This window comes from Scyliorhinus canicula, chromosome 15 (genome assembly GCF_902713615.1).
Source record: "Scyliorhinus canicula chromosome 15, sScyCan1.1, whole genome shotgun sequence".
In the NCBI taxonomy this organism is placed as follows: domain Eukaryota; kingdom Metazoa; phylum Chordata; class Chondrichthyes; order Carcharhiniformes; family Scyliorhinidae; genus Scyliorhinus; species Scyliorhinus canicula.
In genome coordinates, this window is record NC_052160.1 from 124,230,125 (window position 1) to 124,238,469 (window position 8,345).

Consider the following 8,345-nt stretch of genomic DNA (forward strand, 5'->3'; position numbering starts at 1 on the left):
CTTGTATGCTGCATCAGGTATTGCAAAGCACCACTGACCACAAATACATGTTGCATCACTATCAGTGAATTGACTATGCCTCTGGAGACTTGATTTCCATATATAAGCTCGACTGGAATACAGAAGTGAACCAAATGTTAATGTACAACTGGAATGGAGAAGTAAGTGGGGCTGCTTTGGCTAAAACATCGTGGGAGGAAAAGTTCACTTGTATACATAAATTTCAAAAAACTATCCAGTTTTAGGTTAGGCAGCTGTGCAAGCTAACAGTAAATGTTCGCAAATAGTTCTAACTAGTCTGAGTTCTTAAGTTAATCAGCTGTAACTGTTCAGTGTCACAATTTGTGTTTTTATGTTTTGAAATAAACATGATGTAACTATGAATTTAACTAATGAAAAGTTAAACCATGGCAACTCTCTTTTTTCTTTTAAGCGTATCTTCGCACTCCTACTGTTTTATCCTTCGAGGAATAGTGTGGAAAGTTGTGGAAGGATTTCTAAGCAGATTATTAGCCCGTTGAACCATGTTATCAACGCTTCTCCTGTGGCCAATAAGTCTGGTTGTTTGACTTGCACCCAGAGCTTCCGGTCCAATGGTAGTGGTGCTACCACTGCACCATATGACGCTCACGGACGTCCCAGGAAATCCCCTATCTGTGTGGAGTTAGTTGTGATCGGTTGAGGTAATGGAAAGGCTGCTACAATTAGCTTTATGCCTGTGAGTTAGGGAGGGGAAACAAAGTCAAGGCTCCTGCTCCTGAGCACTGTCAAGCAACTCTCTGATAGAAGTATATGTACAGACTTCAGATGTGTTCTCAATAGTGCTCGGATGTCATTCTCCCACACATGATCAAATTGTCTCTGGCACTCAAATCAAAGCTGATTTTAAAATGAGTGGTCATGAGAAAACCCACAGACATAGCCCTCTAGCACCTGGTCACAATCCAGACCGTGACCATTTGGGGGTGGTACACAGCCATGCCTCTCGAATGGTAATATAGCCTCCAATGGTGCCCACTATGTACGCAATCGCCTTCCATAGCACCAACAGACGACACACTACTTCCGTCTTCTGGCCTATGGCACAGACCACCTACACATGCAAACTACCCCAGTGGCCAATGCAGCGAGCCCTGCACCTGTAGAACACACTGACTGATGCTCGGGGTTGTCCACCAGCTAGAGAAAGACTATAACACCACCAAGTGGTGAAAATCACATGCTCCGGGTACCTGAGCAAACAATACAAGGTTCCAGGACTTTATTACCACTTAACCGAGAATTGACTTTCGAATTTTCGCTTTCTACAGCAAAACGGGTGTGAAGAGAGATGTGATGGGCTATGACACCAGCTGCAACAGCTTAATCCGTGTCTCATTGTATATATAAATAGTTATGCACTGTTAGCTTGTTTAATTTGTATGTTTCACCATGGTCTGTATATAGTTTCGTATTGCGCACACTGGTACATCTCATTGCTCTAAATGTTCCAACTAATGAAGAAGATGTAGACCGAGTGGTCACGTGCGAATGTGATAGCATAGCTCTAAAAGAGGTGAGATGGCAGAAGCTTGGGATTTATCCCTAGGAGAACCGCAGAGCACAAATATTGACGTGGATGCTAAATTAGAGAATAAACTACTTTGTTGAAAGTCCTTGCTGTCAGTGATTCAGGAACCCAACACATTAACACTGATATAAATAATGGTCATTTAGCTGAGGTACTAAAGTGATTTTAACTACACGCCATCTTTTTTCCCCCAGGCTTCCACTATTGGTAGCTTGATTTGATTTGATTTATTGTCACATGTACCGAAGTACAGTGAAAGTATTTTTCTGCAGCCGAGGGAACGTATATATTGCGCACATGTAGACAAAAAGATTAATCAACAGTGAACATTGACAAATGGTACATCGACAAACAGTGATTGGTTACAGAGCGGAACAAGGGGCCAAACAAAGCAAATACATGAGCAAGAGCAGCATAGGGCGTCGTGAATAGTGTTCTTACAGGAAACAGATTAGTCTGAGGGGGAGTCATTGAGGAGTCTTGTAGCTATGGGGAAGAAGCTGTTCCTATGTCTGGATGTGCGGGTCTTCAGACATCTGTACCTTCTGCCTGATGGAAGGGTCTGGAAGAAGGCAATGCCTAGGTGGGAGGGGTCTCTGATAATGCGGTCTGCCTTCCTGAGGCAGTAGGAGGTGTATACAGAATCAATGTGGGGGTGGCAAACTTGGTGTGATGCATTGGGCTGAGTTCACCACACTCTGCAGTTTCTTGCAATCTTGGACCGAGCAGTTGCCATACCTGGTGTCATGCAGCCACGTAGGGTGCTCTCTATCACACATCTGTAGTAGTTGGTGAGAATCAATGCAGACATGCCAAATTTCTTTAGCTTCCATAGGAAGTAGAGACGTTGTTGGGCTTTCTTGACTGTTGCATCAACGTGAGTGGACCAGGACAGACTGTTGGTGATGGTGACCCCCAGGAACTTACAGCTATTGACCATCTCCACTTCGGAGGATTGTTGCAGACGGGAGTGTGTGCCGTGCTACACTTCCTGAAGTCGATGATCAGTTCCTTGGTCTTTCCGACATTTAGAGAGGTGGTTTTCGGTGCACCATGCAACTAAGTGATTTATCTCCCTCCTGTAGTCTGATTCGTCGTTGTTTGAGATAAGGCCTCAAACCACAGTCGTATCATCTGCAAACTTATAGATTGAGTTTGAGTTAAATCTTGCCACACAGTCATGTGTGTATAGGTAGTACAGTAGATGACTGAGCACACATCCTTGCGGGGCCCCAGTGTTGAGGGCTATTGTGGAGGAGGTGCTGTTGTCTATCCTGACAGATTGCAGTCAATTGGTGAGGAAGTCAAGGATCCAGCTACACAGGGAGGGGTCAAGTCCAAGATTACAGAGTTTGATTATTAGTCTTGTCGGGATAATGGTGTTGAAGGCAGAGCTGTAGTCTATGCACAGCAGTCTTACATAGGTATCCTTGTTGTCGAGATGTTTGAGTGTTGATTGTAGAGCCAGGGAGATGGCATCTGCTGTGGCTAGCGTCTGGTTGCGGAGATAGGCAAACTCCAGTGGATTGAGACCGTCTGGGAGGCTGGCAAATCGATCTACATGATGCTCCACCTTCCTGGGGCAAGTTGGAAAAGAGAATGGTCTCTTCAACTGATTAACAGTTCTTGACCAATGTTCAACTGTCTTTTATTCCTCATTCTCAATAAAATAAGTGTTCAAATAAAGTGGAAAAAATGTACCTCCGTAATTGATTTTTCCTAGATTTCTATCCTAGGTTGCTTGCAGTAATGCCTGGAAGAGTAATCTTCCACTCAGACTCTGGGACCCTACACCAAGGAGGCGTTAACATTGTAAGGAGAACTTACTTGGATTGGTTAGAAACATAATTAAAGTGATTGAAAATTATTTTTTTAGAGACCAGGAATCTTTTGAAGAGAAAACAACTTGATAAATGGAATCAGGGCAGTAAATAATGCTCATCTAATTTGACTAGGACCAAAAAAGTATAGAATGCAAAACTCTTTGTCAGAAATGGGTGGAGGGTGGGAGTGAGGTGTAAGATCTCAAGCCTTTGAACACTTTGATCATGCCAGCACTGTGATATTTTCTGACCAGAATATATGATGGCGTTTCATAGACCTTCGAAAAGTTTGCTATAATCTCAAAGCAATGCAATTAAAATATTCAGTTTTATTTAGCTGAACAACAACAAGATATGTCCTATCAATTTACGTGGCAGGATAATGGGACTGGGGTTATAAATTGTGAAGTTAAACAAATGACCGCTTAAGTTTCTTTGATTTTCAATTTAGCTTTATGCAAAAAATTTTAATGTGCCAGAGATAGAAATGGTTTTTAATTTGTTTACAAACAAAATAACGCTTGGCACTATGGAGTGAAGTGAAAGTGTACGCTTTGGAATGTGAGTGGGGGTGGAGAGGTTTGTTCTAAACGATTCCTGACGGAAGGGTCACAAGTGCTTTGTTTTTATGTAAACCTCCAGTCACGTGAGTTCTGTTTATACAATTTTTTTTTAATTATAAATTTAGATTAGCCAATTATTTTTTCCAATTAAGGGGCAATTTAGGGTGGCCAATCCACCTACTTTTGCACATTTTTGGGTTGTGGGGGTGAAACCCACGCAGACGCTGGGAGAATGTGCAAACTCCACACGGACTGTGACCCAGAGCCGGGATCGAACCTGGGACCTCAGCACCGTGAGGCGGTTGTGCTAATCACTAGGCCACCGTGTTTATACAATATATTGATTGAAATCATTATTCAACAAACTGGACCTGCTTGGCTCCAGTAAGAGAATCCTAGAATCCCTACAGTGTAGAAGGAGGCCATTCGGCCCATCAAGTCTGCACGGACCCTCTGAAAGTGCATTTTACCTAGGCCCACACTATCCCTGCAAGCCCACCTAACCTGCACATCTTGGGACATTAAGGGGCAATTTAGCATGACCAATCCAAATAACCTGCACATAGTTGAGCAAAGGCACAAACCACCACTTTGCCCAACATATTTTGCTTTAAACGATAAATTCTATGGGTGGGATTTTCCATTCCTGCAGCTAAGTGCCAGCTCGAATGGAGAATTCGCGGAAGGTTTACACAATAAAAATTGACGCGAGCCCCTCGCCGCTTCCGGCGAGGGTTTGGCACCGACGCCAACCAAAACACCCGCCTCTCGTGCCAAGAAGGGCCGGGTCCCGGGCCGCACATGCGCACAGCTGACGACTTGCAGCGCTGACGACTTGCATCGGTCACGCCGTACAACATGGCACTGGCCGTGAGTGGACCCAAACCGCCATCCACGACCCCACATCCCGCCCCCCCCCCCCCCCCCAGCCCTTGCATAAGCCCCCCTAGCCAGTGGCACGGATCCCGGCCACGTGTGGTGCCGCTGGACACAGTCCACAGCCGCGTGAGGACATGTGTCCCGTGCCATCGGGAATTTGGCCCATCGGGGACAGAGCAACGCGAGTGGGCCGGCCGATGAGGCGCTAACGGCATTGCGACTGCGCCGTCACATTGTCGCCATTTCGGAGGGGGTGGAAAGTCTCAAACCGATGCCGTCCCCGATTCCAGCATCGGATTCGATTTTTCCGCCCGCTCACTAATTACGATATCGCCGTCGGGCAGCGGAGAATCCCATATGTATTTCACAATCTCGCTAAACCAGAATTGGGAAATTGACCACCTCAATATAGAGAAAATGGAAACTTTTGATCGCTTTGCTACTATCTCTGCTGTGTGAAAATAAAAGTTGACTCTTGAGCAGTTCTTGTACAATTAATGTTGTAAAATGATGGTCCACAGTGATCAGGAGAACTTTGTGCATGATTGTGAATGGCAATTTATGTCCTGTAAAGTAGATCACCAACTTGCTTGGTTTACTGTTCAGTATGTTTTTTCCTATTTTCCTTGCAATATTTCTTTGTGCATTTGGATATGAATAAATGTAAATAGTAAATGTTACCACTAAACAAGGGTGGAAGTATAATTGGAGAATAGTAAGACTTGTTGGCAGAAGGCAATGTGGCACATCTACTTTCCACTGTAAGACCTCTATTTGAACTTGTAAATTTTCCACTGATCCTATTCTGAAACTTACATGGTTGAAAGAAATGAGGCTACTGGTAGAAAAACAAGGGTGGGGCATCCATCTAGCAACCAAGTGCAAACTCGGAAAAAGTCCTTTTATACTTAAAGAAAATAGGATTTTCCATAGGGTAGCATAGTGGTTAGCACAAATGCTTCACAGCTCCAGGGTCCCAGGTTCGAATCCCGGCTTGGGTCACTGTCTGTGTGGAGTCTGCACGTTCTCCCCATGTGTGCGTGGGTTTCCTCCGGGTGCTCCGGTTTCCTCCCACAGTCCAAAGATGTGCAGGTTAGGTGAATTGGCCAGGCTAAATTGCCCTCAGGGTCCAAATTGCCCTTAGTATTAGGTGGGGTAACTGGGTTATGGAGATAGGGTGGAGGAATGGGCTTGGGTAGGGTGCTCATTCCAAGAGCCGGTGCAGACTCGATGGGCCGAATGGCCTCCTTCTGCACTGTAAATTCTATGAAATCCCCATCGCACAGCCAGTCGATGTCAACACATTTTGCAGTGGATAAATTGAACCGAGATACCCCAGCACTGGGTGAATTAACCAACCAGTTTTGAAATTTGGTGCTTAATTGCCATCTACATTTTAGTTTAATAAAGGAGAAAATATCAGCCTAGATTTGTTTTCATGAGCACTATTCAGTGAATCCCAAGATGCAATGAATGGTACAGAATAATGTAGCGTTAAGGTCTGCCCTGATATTCCAACGTATGTAACCTGTCAGCTCTTGCTGTACATGTTCAGATGAGTAATTCTAGTTGTTGTGCTGTAAACATGCATGTGATAATTGCCTTTTGACTTTTTTTTTGCATTGGCCTATATGTTATGATGTCTGCCATACAGACAATATGCCTACTGAACTATACAGCAAGCAACTATAACTTGGATTTGAGTGTGCTTAGTAACCTAATAACACAATAACGTTATCTGTTGCAAGCCATTTTTTGATAATCCATGCTATCTCTCAATTAGAACTGAATCTGCCCAGAGGCAGAAACAGCTTCCCACTGTGCCATGAGACCTCCTCCAGCCTTTATTGCTCATCCCTAATTTTCTTGAGAAGGTGATTGTGGTCTTTTTGAATTGCTGCCATTTATGTGGTAAAGGCACTCCCAAAATGCTGTTAGGGAGGGAGTTCTGGAATTTTGACCCAGTAATGATGAGAAAATTAATATATTTCCCAGTTAGGAAGATATGGAGAGGAGGTGGTGTTCCCTTGCATCTGCTACCCTCGTTCTTCTGGGTGGTAGATGTGTGTTTATAAGTTGCTGTCAAAGTAACCATGGTGAGTTGGCAATGTAACCCATGGATAGTGCATACTGTAGCTACATTGTGCCAGGGTGGAAGGAGTGAATATTTAAGGTGATGAATGGGTTACCAACCAAGTAGTCTTGGGAAGTTAAGAGTATTCATCACACTACTGATTTACGCCTTGTAGATGGTGGACCTGTTTTGGAGAGCCAAGAGGTGTGGCGAGCACTGCAGAATATCCAACATCTGACCAGCCTCTGCAGCCACAGTATTAGTCTGGCTTTGTGTGGACATATCAGGTCAACCTTCCTCTTTGTACAGGGATCAATCAGTATTGTAGCTGCACCAGAACAGTTTGGCTAGGGGTACAGCTAATTCTGAAATACCTTTCTTCCATACTTTGTCTGGAAAGCCCATAGCCTTTCTGTATCCTTCGCCTTATGATTTGTTGATAGCAACTGGAGTTAAACAGAGGAAGTACACATAGATTATCTGTGCAGTTCTTCTGGCTCAAGATGATCAAAGCTCTGCAATCCTGCCACATCCAATTGTGAATGGTGGTGGAAATGAATTTATTTATTTATAAATTTAGAGTGACCAATTCATTTTTCTTCCCCAATTAAGGGGCAATTTAGGATAGCCAATCCACCTAACCAGCACATCTTTGGCTTGTGGGGGTGAGACCCACGCAGACATGGGGAGAATGTGCAAACTCCACACGGACAATGACCTGGGGCCAGGATCAAACCCAGGTCCTCAGCGCCATGAGGCAGCAGTGCTAACCACTGCGCCGCCCTATGGTGGAAATATAAACAACTAACCGGACAAGGAGGCGCCATGAACATCTACATCCTCAAAGGTGGTATAGCCCAGAGTGTTGCTGCGAAGGACAAAGGTGTTTATAATCGTCTTCAGCCAGAAGAACTGCACAGATCATCTATCTGTACTTCCTCTGCTGGTGCCTATGGGCATGCTATCCTACTGCTTATTGATGATGTGGACTGGGGTGGGTACAGTAAGAAGTCTTACAGCACCAGGTTAAAGTCCAACCGGTTTATTTGGAATCACCTAGCTTTCGGAGTGCAGCTCCTTCATCAAGTGAGTCATCTGTACTTTGTGTCTGGAACATTTGTGACCTTAGACACACAGCAATCTGGTTGACCCTTAACTGTCATCTGAAATGATCTAGCAAACCACTTAGTTGTATGCAAGAAGGACATTCACCTAACCACCACTTTCTCAAGGGTAATGAGGACTCGTGACACAGAGGACCACACTTTCCAACCGCTATTGGGAGGTGAGAGGAAATCAAACTTTAATTATAACCGACAATGGCTATTGTGAAGTGAAAATTGGATAGAAACATGTTCCAGTTCCTCTTCCATTATGACAGTTAATAATAAGACAATAGGCTACACTCCACAGTACTGTATATATGGTTACTTCTA